General features: G+C 41.8%; 1 long non-coding RNA gene across 1 annotated transcript in view; it reads left to right on the top strand.

The window, feature by feature from the left end:
* The first annotated feature begins 536 nt into the window (after nucleotides 1-536).
* LOC142539144 (uncharacterized) overlaps nucleotides 537-19,264 on the top strand; it is a 42,913-nt gene continuing 24,185 nt past the window's right edge. The window contains exon 1 of the long non-coding RNA XR_012818839.1: nucleotides 537-586. This is a non-coding gene — a long non-coding RNA (uncharacterized LOC142539144). The remainder of the gene's footprint in view (nucleotides 587-19,264) is intronic.

The following is a 19,264-nucleotide window of genomic DNA, read 5'->3' as shown; positions in this document are numbered from 1 at the left end:
CACATAACGATGGATCAAAGTTTTGATATCATATTAATATCATGAACTTAAGCTTACCCAAAAGTTAGCTCAAGGAGGTGTATTGTTCAATCTATATATATAACTTTCAAGAACGTAATTGATCCTATGCGAGATATCTAATAATGATTCATAAAATAACTATTTGAAAATTGAAATTTATTATCGTGTGGATTTATCCAAACAAATCAATTTATTTGTTATAATGAATTTAAAATCTCTATCTACAAAATTCATTAATCCAAATATTGTTATAGTAGGTGCCGAGTAAGCCAACATATGATTTGAGTTTTTATTTACTCTTATGTGAAAATAATCTTTATTTTAAAAATATATTATGATTTTATCTAACTATGATATTTATTATATCTCTATATCCATACAAGCTAGATAGATAAAGTTCTTAAATGTACTATAGTGCCACGAGATCTAATTTGCAACGTATATCATGAAATTTATTAATATGTGTGATATATATTTTAAATTCGTTTCAGATCGATTCACTCACTTAAAAAGGTCGCTTGAACTTCAGGAAAATGGCGCTTCGCTCGATTCTCTGCTCTTTTTGGTAAGCTCGATCTCACTTGGATAACTCCTCTTTAATTCGCTGGGGATTTATTTCTGATTTCATCTTTGGATTCGATTGGTTAATCTCTAATTACCTATCACCGTAGTGAATGTATTTTCTGGTTACTGTTCTTGAGCTTCGCGTCTCTTAAGGTTTTGCTTGGTTCTCAGTTCTCGGTGATTCTTGGTTACCTTTCACGTAATTTTCACTGTATTTTCGTGATATTTGGTTTGCACAGTAGCTGATTGCCTGTGGACAGCTTGAATCGCGAACTGCAGTAAGATTTTGATTTTGCTCACTATTTCAGCTTAAGTGTTTGTTTTATGGCCTCAATGAATATGGAGAACAGTGCAGATACCTCAGCGATTACTTTTCCAGATCTTACTGGTAGCAAACAACACCCCTCTGGTTGTAGTAAAGGGCACATTGCTATTGGTAGTAATGAGCAGAATGTTAATGGCATTGACCCAAAGCTGAATAGCATGAATACAACGGACACTAATGTGCTAAATAGCAATGCTGGGTTCATCAATAAGCAAAATCGTGTGTCCTATGTGAGTTTGTTCAAGAATAACAGAATGGCTAATGTTGATTACAAACTGGAATATGTGGATACATGATCAAGTAAGTTAAAATTTGGTTTGGATGACACTGACTCAGTTGAGAAGACGTATGGCATTTGTTTGCTTGGTTATGTGATTAGTGGTAAACCTCCTACTGCTGCTTTATTTGATCTGGTTCGTAGATGGGGAAAGGATATTCATTTCCAGACTCATGAAAGTGGATGGATTGTCTTTAGCTTTCCTAATGAAGAAGCTAAGGAACGAGTGCTAAGGGGTGGCTCATACATGGTTTTTGGATTTCATTTGTTCCTTAAGGAAATTCCGAGATGTTTTAGATTCAGGGAAGAGGACATGAACTCTTTGCCATCTTGGGTACAGATCCATGGTTTACCCCCAAATTGTTGGAACTTTAACATACTCAGCAAAATGGCATCTAAAGTTGGAAAGCCGATTCATATGGATATGCTTACACATGAGAGGAAGAGAGTCAAATATGCTCGTGTGTTGATTGAGGTTGAGACGTCAAAACAAAAGCTCACGGATATTCTGGTTGAACTACCCATTGGGGATGTAGTGGTATCATTTGAGTATGAGCATGACATAAAATTCTGTGATTCTTGCCATCGTGTGGGGCATAGCTCGTCTACTTGCGTGAGAAATCAGAATGATGTTAGCACAAGTGATGGAAAATCTGATAAAATCATGGATGATGGTGCTAAAAGAAATCGATCAATTAGTGTCACTTGGCGGAAAGGAAACTCTCGAGGCCGATCTAGAGTTGGAAAGAAATACAATCATGCTCCCTCTCGGCCACTGTCAAAGCGTATGCATTCTGCTCCCAAAGCTGACAGTTTACAACAGGAAGGTGTTGCCACAGCTGATGAGACAAACAAACAAAGTGTGGTGATCACAAATAATGATGACATAAAGCTACTGGACAAACAAGAGCAATCGAAAGAAATTCTAACAACAGATAAAGGAAAAGCACATATGGTTAACTGCGAATCGGGGAACAATGGCAAATGTGGTGAGGATGCTTCGGATACAGATGGGTTTAAAATGGTACAAATAAAAAGAAGAATAAGAAAAGCAAGAAGAAAGGCAAGAAACTAGCTACTGTACAGCATCAAATTGAGAAGAGAAATGCCGTCTTCTTTGAAGGAATGGAGAATACAAGTTCATGTGACACGGAATATGTTGATTTGAATAACATAAGTAAGAAAATGAGATTCTTTGGTAACCAAGAAAAGGGGCGGCAACCCGAAATTGCCTCTTGTTCTAAATGAAACTCGCATGTTGGAACATTAGAGGTTTACATAAACCTCTAAAACAAAGGAATGTCCAAGCTACAGTGGCTACTCATAAAATTAATGTTTTTGGGATTTTGAAGTCCAAGTTTCAGGATAAAGCCTTACTGAATTTTATTCGAATTCGGTGCAAAGGTATGCATTATGTCCATAACTTTATGCTTAACAATTAGGGTAGAATATTTGTTTTGTGGAACCCATTGAAGATCAATTTGAAAACCTTGGGGTTATTAGAGCAATCAATTAATGTGAGTATTGAATGCTTGGTGACTAATACCATATTCTGTGCTTCGATTGTATATGGGTTTAATACGATAGTGCAAAGGAGGGTTCTTTGGGATGATATGAAATTTTTTGGCACCACGTGCGGTGTTCCATGGATTGTGTTGGGTGACTTTAATAATGTGTTATCACAAAATGAGAAAAAAGGAGGACTGCCTGTCAAAAATTATGAGACTAAGGACTTTGTGGATTGTGTAGCATCCTTAGATTTGTTAGATCTCCGATTTACGGGTTGCTATTTTACATGGTCGAGCCCATCAGTTTGTAGTAAGTTAGACCGTGTGCTAGTTAACCAAAATTGGAATGCTTCGACATTTGATGGTCTTGTGGATTTTATGGCCCCGGGTTGTATTTCGGATCATGCGATCGCCATTGTTTATGTTCTAGAACAACGAAAGCAACAACCAAAACCATTCAAGTTCTTTAACATGTGGACAATCTGTGATGAATTTCAGAACTTGGTTTTGGACCATTGGAAATTCTTTGCCCATGGTACAGCACAATACAGGTTAAAACAATTGTTTCTAGCTCTCAAAAAACCTCTTCAGGTGCTGAACAGAAGAAACTTTAGCAGCATATCGACCCGTGCAAGTGCAGTGAAAAAGAAGTTGGAATCTATGCAAGTCAATTTACTGCAGAATGGGGTAAGGGCATGTGACTATGGTGAGGTCAGAAGACGCACATAAATATTGTTAGAGGCCGAGAGAATATTCATAGCCCAAAAAGCTAAGATAAATTACTTGAAGCAAGGCGATCGATATACTAAATTCTTCCACGACTTGATCAAAAGAAATCACAAGCGTAACGCGATATTGACAGTGAAGCGCGCTGACGGCAGTACTTGCGCAGATCCGAATGACATAGCATCTTGTTTTGTGGAATATTACCAGAGCCTCTTGGTTAAGAAAATGGACAGAAACAAGCTGGAAGAGGAAATCTTCAGTGAGGGGCAGTATGTAAAGATGCAAGATTCGGAACTACTCATCAAAAATGTTACGGTAGAAGAGATTGAACTAGCTTTGCATGATATCGATGATGATAAAGCACGGGGGTTGATGGGTTTGGGGCGAAGTTTTTCAAGTGTTCTTGGAATATCATTAAAGAGGATGTTTGTAAAGCAATCTTAGAATTCTTCTCTAAAGGAAAAATTCTAAAACAATGGAATCACACCATCATTGCCCTTGTACCAAAGAAATTTGCACCATCTTCGGTCACAGATTACCGCCCAATAACTTGTTGCACTGTATTTTACAAGCTCATCTCTAAAATTCTTGTTAACATGTTGAGCGGATGCATGGGTGAAATTGTTGATGGAGCACAAGCAGCGTTTAATCAAGGGAGATCTATTGTTGATAACATCCATTTGGCCCAAGAGTTGACGAGGAAGTATGCTAGAAAGCGTGCTACACCAAGATGCATATTGAAAGTGGATCTAGAGAAAGCATACGACACGTTTGATTGGGAGTTCATGCATGAAGTGTTAGTATTTCTGAAATTCCCTCGCAGGTGTGTTGATTAGGTTATGGAATGTGTAACAACTACTTCTTATTCTATCGTGATTAATGGCCACTACCATGGTCACTTTCAAGGAAAGCGAGGGCTTAGACAAGGTGACCCTCTCTCCCCTCTATTGTTCACAATCGGTATTGAAGTGCGATCACGGTTGTTGAAACGCATGTCTAGATCTCTGAACTACAAGTTCCATCCGAAATGTGCCAATCTTAGAATTACACATTTAGCATAAGCTGATGATTTGCTTCTGTTGTCCTATGGGGATAGACATAGTGTTTTGATGATTATGCAATGTCTTCAAATCTTTGGAGACACGGCTGGACTTCGGATGAATTCATTGAAATCTAACATATACATGGCTAGTATTGATGACTATATCAAGCAGGACATCTTGGATCTCACGAGGTGTAAGACTGGGGATGCTACCATTCAGATATCTTGGGGTCCCTCTTGCGCCGCGACAACTCCGTGCATCTGACTACAGTGACCTCATTGACAATGTGACAACAAAGGTGAGTTCTTGGCCAAGGAATTCGTTATCTTATGCTGGGAAAATTGAATTGATTAGATCTGTTATACAAGGCATAGAGTGCTTATGGTTGTCCATATTACCGATACCAAACTGTGTAGTTGACTCCATTCAGTCCATTTGTCGCAAATTTGTTTGGCCTACGAAACGTCCGCCTATTGCATGGTCAATGCTATGCAAGCCCCTCGCGGACGGGGGATTGGGATTAAAGAATTTGAAAGTGTGGAATCGTGCATTGTTAGCTAAGACTCTGTGGAATATTCACTTGAAGAAAGATACCATTTGGATTAGATGGGTGAACCATGTTTACAGTTGTTTTGGAGGGGTGTGGAATTGGGGATGGAACAAAGACTACTCACCATTAATCAAGAACATCATGCTCATTCGTGATGACATTGTTCGCACATCTGGTTCTATAGAGGCTGCCACTGCTCGACTACATAGCTGGTTTGGTATTAGTGGAGGGCTATCTAAAGCCTATGCGTATTTTGTGAATGCGAAGGGTGTGTGGCCGTGGAAACCTCTACTGGCGAAGAGTTGTATTCTTCCAAAACATCTCTTTGTTCTTTGGTTGCTTGCTCACTCGAAGAGCTTGACACGAGATAGGTTGGGATTTGTATTGGATCGAAGATGTGTTCTATGTAACCACGCAAATGAGTCAGTTGCGCACCTGTTCTTCCAGTGCAGAGTTTCAAAACAGATTTGGGACAGAGTTCGCAGCTGGTTGAACATGAATAAGATGATGGGTTCTTCGACAAGCATCCTCAAGGCGTTCGGAAACCAATACAAAGGAAACTCCATGTTGGCTAAGATGAGGATCACGGCACTTTCAGCGACGTTATATCATGTATGGAATATGCGCAATAGGGTCATGTTCGATGATGAGAAGGTGAATGTGGATACTATCTTCTTCAAGATTAAAATCCACACTTACCGATGTGTCCCCGAAGCAACTTATGTAATGATTTTAGTGTAATTGTTTTATTTTCGTATTGTGATTTGAGGTCTATTTTAGAATACTGATATGTTCTTATCTCCTGGGTGATGTGAATCTTTGTACGAACGAAAAGCAAGCACGATTAAAAGAAGAATCGCGCCTTCAATTCAGTAACGAACGAAGAATTCATGTTGTCCCGATCTTTTGAATCAAGTATGGGTTGTGATATTCACCTCTAAATTATAAAATTTAGCAACAAATAATCACGAATAAAACAATTGAATTATCAGACAAACCTTCAAAGAACTAGTCCTTGACAATCCGTATGAAATCAACCGACAAACGCCACAAAGTATGAACCTTGATAAGTTTGATTTTTTTTTATGAACAAAGCAAAAGCCTTGAAAAGCTTGATAGAAAAATTCTCAAAAGTTTGATAAACTCAAAAATAATATCTAAAATTGTGTTCAAATTTTCGTACATATGTTGTTTACATAATCAAAGATATGATATCTAATTACCAACATAATCAAAACTCTAAACTAGGAAACTGAAGATTCTCTCGCAACTGGCTCGCGCCCGAGCGGCCAAAGGTTCTGTACTATTCGCGCTCGGGCGGTAGAATATGACCGCTCGGGCGCGAGGCGTTCTGGAAATTTTCTACTTGGACAGTAAGTGTGGCGTCGGGCGGTAATATTTGGCCGGTCGGGCGCCGATGCTTCTGGACTCCTCTTCATTTATCACTTGAATAATGTTCCTTTGGCTCCCAAACTTACTCCCATGCATCACAAACCCTCCAGCACTTTGCACCTTGTTTGTAAGTCCTTCTTCCTTGCTCATAAGCCCATGCAACTGCTTCCTTGAATTTCTTCAATCGTCCCCTCGTAATTGGTCCCTCCGGCAACTCTAAAGGGTCCCATGCTTTCCTTGGGGCTTGACCTTCCGTGTTCGCATCATCCTCCCCTTCTTGAAAAGGATTTGTCCTCAAATCTAGCTCATCATCTACATCAAACAACGACAAGTCACTAACATTAAAAGTGGAACTCATGTTATACTCACCTGGTAGATCGTTTGTAGGCATTGTCATGGCTCTTTTCAAGGACTTGAAATGGTCCATCGCCCCTAGGTAATAGCTTTGAACGTCGCTTTTCGGGGAACTTTCCTTCCTCAAGTGTAGCCACACCCAATCTCCCTTCTCAAATATCACATTCTTTTTCCCTTTGTTGGCTTGCTTAGCATATTGCTCATTTCTCTTCTCAATGTTGGCCTTGGCCTTTTCATGCAGACTCCTAACAAATTCAGCCTTCTTCTTGCCATCCACGTTTAACCTTTCACTCACCGGTAAAGACATCAAATCCAACGAAGTCAAAGGATTAAAACCATAAACTGCAAAAGGCCCTAGAACTTCTTGCTTGAAAATTTGCGGAAAATTAAAATTTTCTTTTTTAAAAGAACTTAAATGGCCTCATTCATAAAATCACTGGTGAATCAAGTTCAATATTTCAAAATATTGCAGCGGAAGAAAATAAAGTTTGCCAAAAATCACAATTTAAAAATATCCAACGACTGATAAAATGTTTGCGGAATAAAATAACAACTGCTGCTCTGAGGTCCTCGGGTGCCACTACTGCCGACCCAAGCTGGTTCACTAGTCCCCGCCCTCGGCCCTGGCCTCATCAGTACCTACAACAATCAAGTCTAGTGAGCCTAAAGACTCAGCATGCATATATCGCAGGTAACGAGTAAAAATCTGAATTAAAATATGCATGAGATAACATATCCTGTCCTGAGGCATGCTGAAAATAATCTGTACTGAGCAATTATAATACGTGCATAACTGAACTGATAATCACAGTAAAAAAAAATGTTTTCTCCTTGGAGCCTGTACTGAAATAACTGGTAAAATTTTCTGTTGAGATTATGTTTTACGCCTGTGGCCCCTGCACTAAGCTGAACTGATCGGTAACTGGCTACCGGGGAGGCTGAAACTGAACTGAGCTGGCCGGTCACTGGCGACCGGGTGGTACCATACTGAACTGATCGGTCACTGGCGACCGTATAAAATAACACTCCCACATAGTGAATGAACCACAAGCCATATCGCATAAATCTCAAAAATAATCATTTTCTATTTAATGCACGTAAAATAATTAACTGGCATAATGAAAATGTCCCGTAATTTTACCAACTGGATTGGATTGGATCGTCCTCAGGCTCGCTGCAACCTAACTGTGCCATGAAAAATATGCAATAGCTTAAACTTGACCAACTATGCAATTTACGTTCAAAAGATGCGACTATGATGCCTAATGACTCCGCATTTAATCATGACTCCGAGCCAACCTGAACCGACACCGAACCGACGTATAGTCATGATTAAAATACGCTGAAAAATCATAAAAATAATGCTCCTAAAATGATAGGGTCGAAATCTAGGTGGAATGGAGGCCAAAACACGAAACGCTCTTTCGAGAGTCAATTTGGCACATCGCACCGTAAATTCTCGTACGATCTCAAAAATGATCCAAATGACGAACGGTCGAAAACATGACCTTCCTAACTCAATGAGGCACTGTCCAGTCCAAGCCCATGGGCTAAAAGCCAACCAAGAACTCGAACGAGCCACCGAACCGACACAGCAACTTGCTGAAATTTTCCAGCAGCTGCAACCTTGCTTGCATCGCGTCGTTTGCGATACTTTTGGCCATTGGGGCATTGAACCACCGACCAAATCCTCTCCACAACTGTCCCAAGGAATGATTCGAACCATGGCTAAGGGCTTTTGGCCAGCCATAGTTCGCACCATTCCAGCAACAACCGAAAACTCATACCGAGAATGCTTTTGTATGCGTGTGTAGTGTGTTGCTTCGATTGATGTCTCGTGTCGTTCCAGTGGCCATTTGATTGACCATGGCACGATCTAGACATCTAGGGGCATGGTATGAACCGTGGCTAAGGGCCATAGGCCAACCAAGATCCACATCAAACCACACAATTCGAAAAACATGTTGCTGTCAAAAGAAGAGAAACCGAGAGGGGAGGGGCTGTTCTTGTTGTTTATTTAAAAACCGATGAGCCATGGACCAAGCCACCAAAAGGGCGACTTAGTCACGTCTTAGACATGCTAGGGGAGTGATCCAACCATGGCTAAGAGCCCTTAGGGCAGCCAAGATCAGATCCAACCCCTTGACATAAAAACTGAAATTTTCGAACACATGAGAAGCAATGGGAAAGTTGCTGTCATTCTGAATTTCCAGCGAGCATGGGGTTAAACCAATGGACAAACGTGGTCCTAATGCATCCTATTACATATATATAGGTTGCCTTGGGAGCCTGGAATCGAACCAATTACCTGAAACAACAAAACTCAGAAAAACGTGAAGCTTGTCATGAAAGGGCCGAAATCTGCATGCATTATTTTCTGAAAATTCTATGATGTATTTCGGTTTTTGCATGATAAAACATGATCATGTACTGAAAAATAATTGATAATATGACTTGTTTGAGGTTTGAAAGAAATCTAGACATGCCTGGTTTCGTTTCGAAAGAAAACGAACGAAACGACGACGATGCGGCACGGAGGAGATGGAGCGCTTCTTTCCTTTCCTCTTCTACTCGATTTTTCTCCCTTCGCTTAGCTATGAGTCCCACGGTTTTCCTCTCTCAAAAACACTCTGAATTTCGTGACTAAGGGAGGGGATATGATGGTTAGGGGAGTGAGGGAGATGGGTGCAAAATATAGGGAAAGAATCAAGACCAAGTCTCCATTTTTTTTGAATTTTGAATTGTGGTTTGCTATCAATTCTACTTGGAGGGATTATGGTGGTGCAATGACCGATTCTACATGCTCATCTAGACTAGGATAATGTTCTAACATTAATTAATTACATGGTGCTCCCAAAAATCCTAGATTTATCCTACTAATTACCTGCAAAGAATTGGTCAAAGTTGATGAGTTGGCAATTGAATCCTCTAGTAACCAAGGGGTGGCCGAAATCTACTAATAAAATGAATGTGGAGTGTTGTTTATTTACTAGATTAATAACTCTAAAAAGCCTCACTAATCCCTTAATTAATTTATTGAATAAATCCTTAATTAAGTAACTCAAATGAGCTTATTTTCTACTCACCTCAAGTTGCATAAATAAATCCCAAAATCTCCTTATTAACTTAAATTAACTTACTTGCTAGCTAAATTAACTTCTGGAAATATTTCTCAAATCCTAAATTCTATCTCAAAACTCCAACTTCAGTCCGGCCTCAGTGAAATAACTGAAATAATAAAAATCAAACCACTGCAATGAAATAATAAAATAATTCACTTCAAACAAATGCATTTAAAATAATCATGCGATGAAGTCAACTAAATTTTAAAAATCTAGAATTATGCATGGCTTATACGTCTACTGATTTACGGGTTCTACAATCCTTCCCCCCTTAAAATAAATTTCGTCCTCGAAATTAGAACTTACCGAATAACTCGGGGTATCGATCTCTCATCTCCGGCTCAGACTTCCACGTAGCTTTCTCCTCTGAATGGTTGAGCCATTTGACTTTGACTCGCTTAACCAACTTGTTCCGAAGTTTCTTCTCCTGCCGGTCTAGGATCTGCACTGGTCTCTCCTCATAAAACAAGTTCGGAGTAAGCTGCAACGGCTCGAAATTCAGCACATGCGAAGGATTTGCTATATACTTCCTCAGCATGGAGACGTGGAACACATTGTGTACTCCGGCTTGATTCGGCGGAAGAGCAACACGATAAGCTAGCGTCCCAACTCTGTCAAGGATCTCAAAGGGTCCAATGAATCTCCGACTGCCCATCTGTCTGCGGATGGAAAGCTGTGCTAAACAGCAACTTCGTACCCATAGTCGAATGCAAACTCTTCCAAAACGAGGAAGTAAATCTGGAATCTCTGTCAGATACGATAGAAACTGGAATACCATGGAGTCGGACTATCTCTCGGATATACAGCTCTGCATACTGAATCATGGTGAAAGTCGTCTTAATAGGCAAGAAGTGCGCTGATTTGGTAAGACGATCTACAATCACCCAGATGGCATTCGATCCTCTGGCTGACTTCGGCAAACCGGTCAAAAAATCCATGGTAATGTTCTCCCACTTCCACTCGGGAATAGGAAGAGGCTTGAGCAAACCTGCTGGTCTCTGATGCTCGGCCTTCACTAACTGGCAAGTCAGGCACTCGGATACAAAACGCCTGATGTCCTTCTTCATCCCTGGCCACCAATACAATAGCTGCAGATCTTTGTACATCTTCGTACTCCCAGGGTGAATGGAGTACGGGGACGTATGGGCCTCTGATAAGATGTTTGCTCGGATAGAATCACTGCTAGGAACCCATATCCTGTCTCGGTATCTCACAATACCGTCGCTGACTGAATACAAAACACTGCCCTTGGCTTCATCTCTCTTCTTCCACTGTGCCAACTGCTCATCTGCGGCCTGATCACTGCGAAAACGGTCCAAAAGGGAAGACTGAATGGTCAAGGTAGATAGACGAGGAACTCTACCTCGAGGGTAAGTCTCAAGATCAAACCTCTGCATCTCAATCTGAAGAGGTTTCTGCATCGTAAAATGAGCCATCACTGCGACTTTTCTGCTCAAAGCATCCGCAACTACATTAGCTTTACCCGGGTGGTAGTTAATGTCACAATCGTAGTCTTTCACAAGCTCCAACCAACGCCTCTGACGCATGTTCAGCTCCTTCTGCGTAAAGAAATTCTTGAGGCTCTTGTGGTCGGTAAAGATCTGGCACTTCTCTCCATACAGATAATGCCTCCAAATCTTCAAGGCAAAAACTACGGCCGCTAACTCCAGATCATGGGTAGGGTAATTCTTCTCATGGATTTTCAGCTGTCGAGAAGCATACGCTATCACTCTCCCATGCTGCATCAAAACTGCACCTAAACCAAGCTTCGAAGCATCGGTATAAAGGACAAACTCACCAGATCCTGACGGTACAGCCAAAACGGGTGCTGAGATAAGAGCTTGCTTCAAAGTATCGAAGCTCTTCTGACACTCCTCGCTCCACACAAATTTCACATTTTTCTTGGTCAGTGCTGTGAGTGGAACGGCAATGGATGAGAATCCCTGAATGAACTTCCTGTAATATCCTGCCAACCCAAGAAAACTGCGGATCTCGGATGCATTCTGAGGCACAACCCAATCTCTGACTGCTGCAACTTTTGCTGGGTCTACCTCAATACCACTGCTGGATACAATGTGGCCTAAGAACGCCACCTTTTCTAACCAGAATTCGCATTTACTGAACTTTGCGAATAATTTGTGCTTCTGCAATGTCTGCAACACTGTGGTCAGATGTCTGCTGTGCTCCTCCAGACTCTTGGAGTAGACGAGAATGTCATCTATGAACACTATCACAAACTGGTCCAGATACGGCTGGAATACGCGATTCATGAGATCCATGAAGATCGCTGGCGCATTCGTCAGTCCGAACGGCATCACAAGGAACTCGTAGTGGCCATAACGAGTCCTAAAAGCAGTCTTCGAGACATCAGCATCTCTCACCCTCAACTGGTGATAACCGGAACGCAGATCTATCTTGGAGAAAATCGAAGCTCCCTGCAACTGGTCAAACAGATCCTCAATCCTCGGAAGTGGGTATTTATTCTTCACCGTAACCCTGTTCAACTCCCGATAGTCAATGCAAAGCCTCATCATGCCATCCTTCTTTTTCACAAATAAGACTGACGCGCCCCATGGAGAAAAGCTTAGGGCGAATGAACTCCTTGTCGAGAAGTTCCTGAATCTGCTTCTTAAGCTCTGCCATCTCTGTCAGTGCTAATCGGTACGGCGCTTTGGATATCGGAGCCGTACCTGGCATAAGCTCAATGGAAAACTCCACCTCTTTCTCGGGTGGCATACCAGAGACTTCTTCGGGAAAAACGTCTAAGAAATCTCAGACAATCGGAACATCTGAGGCTGACTGGCTGGGTTCCTCGGGGACAGATAAAAAGGTCGCTAGAAATGCCCGACACCCTCTATGCATGAGTTTCCTGGCCTGAACATAAGGAATAATGCGCGGTAAAGGAAAGTACCTGTCCGGCTCAAATAAGAACTGCTCCATTCCAGGCGGTCGGACAAGAACGGATCTTCGCTGGAAGTCTATCAACACTCTGTTCCTCAATAGCCAGTCCATCCCTAGGATGATGTCAAATTCCGGCATCGGTAGCACAATCAGATCCGCATAAACAAGATTACCGTGCAGCTCAAGGTCTATATCTCGGATAACATTGGTGGCTGCCATCTCCTCGCCTGAAGGCAACACTACTGAAAAGGCTGTATCTAGCCCAATGGTCTGGATCTTGAGAAAGTTTGCAAAGACCTCCGAAATAAACGAGTGAGTGGCCCCTGAATCTATCAAGGCCTTGGTAGTGGAACCAGATATAAAAATTCTCCCTGAAAGAGCGGAGCTCTAAGTTGAATCCAGTAGTTACAAGAACTAAACTTATAGACATGCAAAGGTCAAGGTTCTTCTAGCTTAATTTCCCCCAAAATAAATCTGAGTAGAGCATGCAATCCTATAACAGTTCTAAGTTCAAATCTAATCCCGATTCCCAAAACACGAAAATTCAAATAATAACTTAAAGTTTAAAGGTACCTGTCAACAACATAGTCTCCGGGTTGGTTTCCGCGGCATGGAGAGCAAAAACTCTGCCTTGGGTAGGCAGATTCCTCTGAGGACATTGCAGCAACATGTGGTCTGGACTGCCACACTTAAAACACTTTCCTGAGCCAGCCATACATGCTCCAGGATGGCGACGTGAGCACCTGGGACAGACTGGGTGCTCTTGAGTCCTCGGGGCTGGGCGTCCCCGCTGCTGCTGCTGCTGCTGCTGCTGCTGGCCTCGGTTCCTGGGCGGTCCATGAAAAGGCCTCTTATTCTGCTGCTGATGCTGATGAGAAGGAGGGCGGTGCGGTGCCTGGACTGGGCGCTTGCCCTGGCGATCCCTCTCGATATCCCGCAGATCTTGCTTTGCGGCTAAGGCCTTGGAGACGGCAATCTCATAAGTAGCAGGGTCAGATACCCTAACATCCCGGCGCAAGATCGGACGTAAACCCACCAGGAAGTGCATCAGCTTGGCTCTGGCATCATTCGCGATCAGGGGCACAAAGTGACAGCCTCTCTCGAACTTACGGATAAACTCCGTAACCGTCATATCCCCCTGCCTCAGACTCATGAACTCGGTGGTCAGCCTGGTGCGAACCTCCTCAGCAAAATACTAGGAGTAGAAAACTTCCGTAAAACGGGTCCATGAAAGTGTAGCCAAAGTCAAGGCTACCGAAGCTCCTTCCCACCATGAGCGGGCGTCTCCAGTGAACAGGTAGGTGGCACATCGGACTCGGTCTGCGTCTCCCAGCTCCATAAACTCGAAGATAACCTCGAGGGATTTGATCCATCCCTCGGCAACCATGGGGTCAGATGTCCCAGAGAATTCCTTCGGGTGCATCTTCATGAATCGCTATAAACAGCCTCGGGCCCTGTCGGCCTAGCTGCGGCTGCGGCTACGGCTGCGGCATTGTCCCCCGCAAACTGTGCGAAGAACTGTGCCATCCCAGCTAACATCTGGGCAGTCATGTCCGGTGGGGGCGGTGGAGGAGGTGGTAGGTCTCCCTCCTGTCTATGCTCTTCTCTGTCCTCTCGGCGAGGCTCCTCCTCTCTATTGCGCTCTAGAATACGTCTAGGGGGCATACTGTTCCAACATAACCCATACGTAACTAACATGCATAATTCCATAATTTATTTTGAATGAACACTGAAATACTGAAAATCTGGTTGAAATTATTTCATGGAAGCATGCTGTCAAAATAATTCATGCTATAAATAAAATGCTGAACTGTAAAACTTACAGACCGAAGGCGTGGCTTCGTGAGCTTCTCGTGGTCAGTAGTAGTGTAACCCTATACAGAACCACCGCTCTGATACCAATTGCAAAAGGCCCTAGAACTTCTTGCTTGAAAATTTGCGGAAAATTAAAAATTTTCTTTTTTAAAAGAACTTAAATGGCCTCATTCATAAAATCACTGGTGAATCAAGTTCAATATTTCAAAATATTGCAGCGGAAGAAAATAAAGTTTGCCAAAAATCACAATTTAAAAATATCCAACGACTGATAAAATGTTTGCGGAATAAAATAACAATTGCTGCTCTGAGGTCCTCGGGTGCCACTACTGCCGACCCAAGCTGGCTCACTGGTCCCCGCCCTCGGCCCTGGCCTCATCAGTACCTACAACAATCAAGTCTAGTGAGCCTAAAGACTCAGCATGCATATATCGCAGGTAACGACTAAAAATCTGAATTAAATATGCATGAGATAACATATCCTGTCCTGAGGCATGCTGAAAATAATCTGTACTGAGCAATTATAATACGTGCATAACTGAACTGATAATCACAGTAAAAAAAAATGTTTTCTCCTTGGTGCCTGTACTGAAATAACTGGTAAAATTTTCTGTTGAGATTATGTTTTACGTCTGTGGCCCCTGCACTAAGCTGAACTGATCGGTAACTGGCTACCGGGGAGGCTGAAACTGAACTGAGCTGGCCGGTCACTGGCGACCGGGTGGTACCATACTGAACTGATCGGTCACTGGCGACCGTATAAAATAACACTCCCACATAGTGAATGAACCACAAGCCATATCGCATAAATCTCAAAAATAATCATTTTCTATTTAATGCACGTAAAATAATTAACTGGCATAATGAAAATGTCCCGTAATTTTACCAACTGGATTGGATTGGATCGTCCCCAGGCTCGCTGCAACCTAACTGTGCCATGAAAAATATGCAATAGCTTAAACTTGACCAACTATGCAATTTACGTTCAAAAGATGCGACTATGATGCCTAATGACTCCGCATTTAATCATGACTCCGAGCCAACCTGAACCGACACCGAACCGACGTATAGTCATGATTAAAATATGCTGAAAAATCATAAAAATAATGCTCCTAAAATGATAGGGTCGAAATCTAGGTGGAATGGAGGCCAAAACACGAAACGCTCTTTCGAGAGTCAATTTGGCACATCGCACCGTAAATTCTCGTACGATCTCAAAAATGATCCAAATGACGAACGGTCGAAAACATGACCTTCCTAACTCAATGAGGCACTGTCCAGTTCAAGCCCATGGGCTAAAAGCCAACCAAGAACTCGAACGAGCCACCGAACCGACACAGCAACTTGCTGAAATTTTCCAGCAGCTGCAACCTTGCTTGCATCGCGTCGTTTGCGATACTTTTGGCCATTGGGGCTTGAACCACCGACCAAATCCTCTCCACAACGTCCCAAGGAATGATTCGAACCATGGCTAAGGGCTTTTGGCCAGCCATAGTTCGCACCATTCCAGCAACAACCGAAAACTCATACCGAGAATGCTTTTGTATGCGTGTGTAGTGTGTCGCTTCGATTGATGTCTCGTGTCGTTCCAGTGGCCATTTGATTGACCATGGCACGATCTAGACATCTAGGGGCATGGTATGAACCGTGGCTAAGGGCCATAGGCCAACCAAGATCCACATCAAACCACACAATTCGAAAAACATGTTGCTGTCAAAAGAAGAGAAACCGAGAGGGGAGGGGCTGTTCTTGTTGTTTATTTAAAAACCGATGAGCCATGGACCAAGCCACCAAAAGGGAGACTTAGTCACGTCTTAGACATGCTAGGGGAGTGATCCAACCATGGCTAAGAGCCCTTAGGGCAGCCAAGATCAGATCCAACCCCTTGACTTAAAAACTGAAATTTTCGAACACATGAGAAGCAATGGGAAAGTTGCTGTCATTCTGAATTTCCAGCGAGCATGGGGTTAAACCAATGGACAAACGTGGTCCTAATGCATCCTATTACATATATATAGGTCGCCTTGGGAGCCTGGAATCGAACCAATTACCTGAAACAACAAAACTCAGAAAAACGTGAAGCTTGTCATGAAAGGGCCGAAATCTGCATGCATTATTTTCTGAAAATTCTATGATGTATTTCGGTTTTTGCATGATAAAACATGATCATGTACTGAAAAATAATTGATAATATGACTTGATTGAGGTTTGAAAGAAATCTAGACATGCCTGGTTTCGTTTCGAAAGAAAACGAACGAAACGACGACGACGCGGCACGGAGGAGATGGAGCGCTTCTTTCCTTTCCTCTTCTACTCGATTTTTCTCCCTTCGCTTAGCTATGAGTCCCACGGTTTTCCTCTCTCAAAAACACTCTGAATTTCGTGACTAAGGGAGGGGATATGATGGTTAGGGGAGTGAGGGAGATGGCTGCAAAATATAGGGAAAGAATCAAGACCAAGTCTCCATTTTTTTTGAATTTTGAATTGTGGTTTGCTATCAATTCTACTTGGAGGGATTATGGTGGTGCAATGACCGATTCTACATGCTCATCTAGACTAGGATAATGTTCTAACATTAATTAATTACATGGTGCTCCCAAAAATCCTAGATTTATCCTACTAATTACCTGCAAAGAAATGGTCAAAGTTGATGAGTTGGAAATTGAATCCTCTAGTAACCAAGGGGTGGCCGAAATCTACTAATAAAATGAATGTGGAGTGTTGTTTATTTACTAGATTAATAACTCTAAAAAGCCTCACTAATCCCTTAATTAATTTATTGAATAAATCCTTAATTAAGTAACTCAAATGAGCTTATTTTCTACTCACCTCAAGTTGCATAAATAAATCCCCAAATCTCCTTATTAACTTAAATTAACTTACTTGCTAGCTAAATTAACTTCTGGAAATATTTCTCAAATCCTAAATTCTATCTCAAAACTCCAACTTCAGTCCGGCCTCACTGAAATAACTGAAATGATAAAAATCAAACCACTGCAATGAAATAATAAAATAATTAACTTCAAACAAATGCATTTAAAATAATCATGCGATGAAGTCAACTAAATTTTAAAAATCTAGAATTATGCATGGCTTATACGTCTACTGATTTACGGGTTCTACATAAACAATCTCAAATGGCGAATAATTTGTAGTTGAATGCATGCAACGATTATACGCAAACTCAACAAATGGCAAACAATCTTCCCAATTCTTTAAGTTCTTTTTAAGTATAGCACGCAAAAGTGTTCCTAATGTTCTATTAACAACCTCAGTTTGTCCATCCGTTTGAGGATGACAAGTGGTAGAAAACAACAATTTTGTGCCAAGTTTAGTCCACAACGTTTTCCAAAAGTAACTCAAGAATTTAACATCACGGTCAGAAACAATAGTCCTAGGCATACCATGCAACCTAACGACTTTTCTAAAGAACAATTCCGCAATGTGAGAAGCATCATCAGTTTTGTGCCAAGAAATAATATGTGCCATTTTAGAAAATCTATCAACAACAACAAATATCGCATTCCTCCCCTTCTTAGTCCTAGGCAACCCCAAAACAAAGTCCATAGATATGTCAATCCAAGGTTCACTAGGGACAGAAAGTGGTGTGTACAATCCATGTGGTTGTGTCCTAGACTTAGCTTGCCTACAAGTTATGCACTTATCACAAATTCGTTCAACATCACGCTTCATATGTGGCCAATAAAAATGTTCATGCAAAGCATTCAAAGTTTTTGCCACACCAAAGTGTCCCATCAAACCACCCCCATGTGCCTCCCTAACAAGTAATTCATGAATCGATGATTTAGGGATGCAAAACCTATTTTCTCTAAACAAGAAACCATGATGCAAATAGAATTTGTCATGTGGACCATGCATACACGTTTCAAATACACTCTTAAAATCCTCATCTAGCACATACAATTCCTTCACATGCTCAAACCCCAAAATTTTTGACTCCAAGGTAGAGGTTAGTACGTACCTCCGTGATAGTGCGTCGGCCACTACATTTTTCTTACCTTGTTTGTACTTGATTATGTAGGGGAATGTCTCTATGAATGCCATCCACTTGGCATGCCGCTTGTTCAGGTTTTGTTGCGCCCCTTAAGGTGCTTTAGAGACTCGTGATCCGTATGAATCACAAACTCCTTAGGCCTCAAGTAGTGCTGCCACGTCTCTAGGGTCCTCACAAGTGCGTAGAACTCCTTATCATACGTGGAATAGTTTAGGGCGGCTACATTGAGTTTCTCGCTAAAGTACGCCACCAGTCGACCTCCTTGCATCAAGACTCCACCAATACTTACATCTGAAGCATCACATTCAATTTCAAAGGTATTAGCAAAATCAGGCAAAACAAGTAAATGAGCATTAATTAATTTTTGCTTAATAAGATTAAAAGACTTCTCTTGCTCCTCGCCCCAATGGAATGGAACGTTCTTCTTGATTACCGCCGTCATTGGTGCTGCCAGTGTGCTAAAATCCTTAACAAACCTCCTATAGAAGCTTGCAAGTCCATGGAAAATTCGGACTTGACCAACAGTAGTAGGCGATGGCCAATCTCGAATAGCACTTACCTTGTCTTCATCCACTTGTATCCCCTGTGAGCTTACCACAAAACCAAGGAAGACAAGTTTGCTTGTACAAAAATCACATTTCTTTAAGTTAA

Source organism: Primulina tabacum, chromosome 3 (genome assembly GCF_025594145.1).
Source record: "Primulina tabacum isolate GXHZ01 chromosome 3, ASM2559414v2, whole genome shotgun sequence".
Taxonomy (NCBI): Eukaryota; Viridiplantae; Streptophyta; class Magnoliopsida; order Lamiales; family Gesneriaceae; genus Primulina; species Primulina tabacum.
This window is presented reverse-complemented; position numbering and strand designations above follow the sequence as displayed.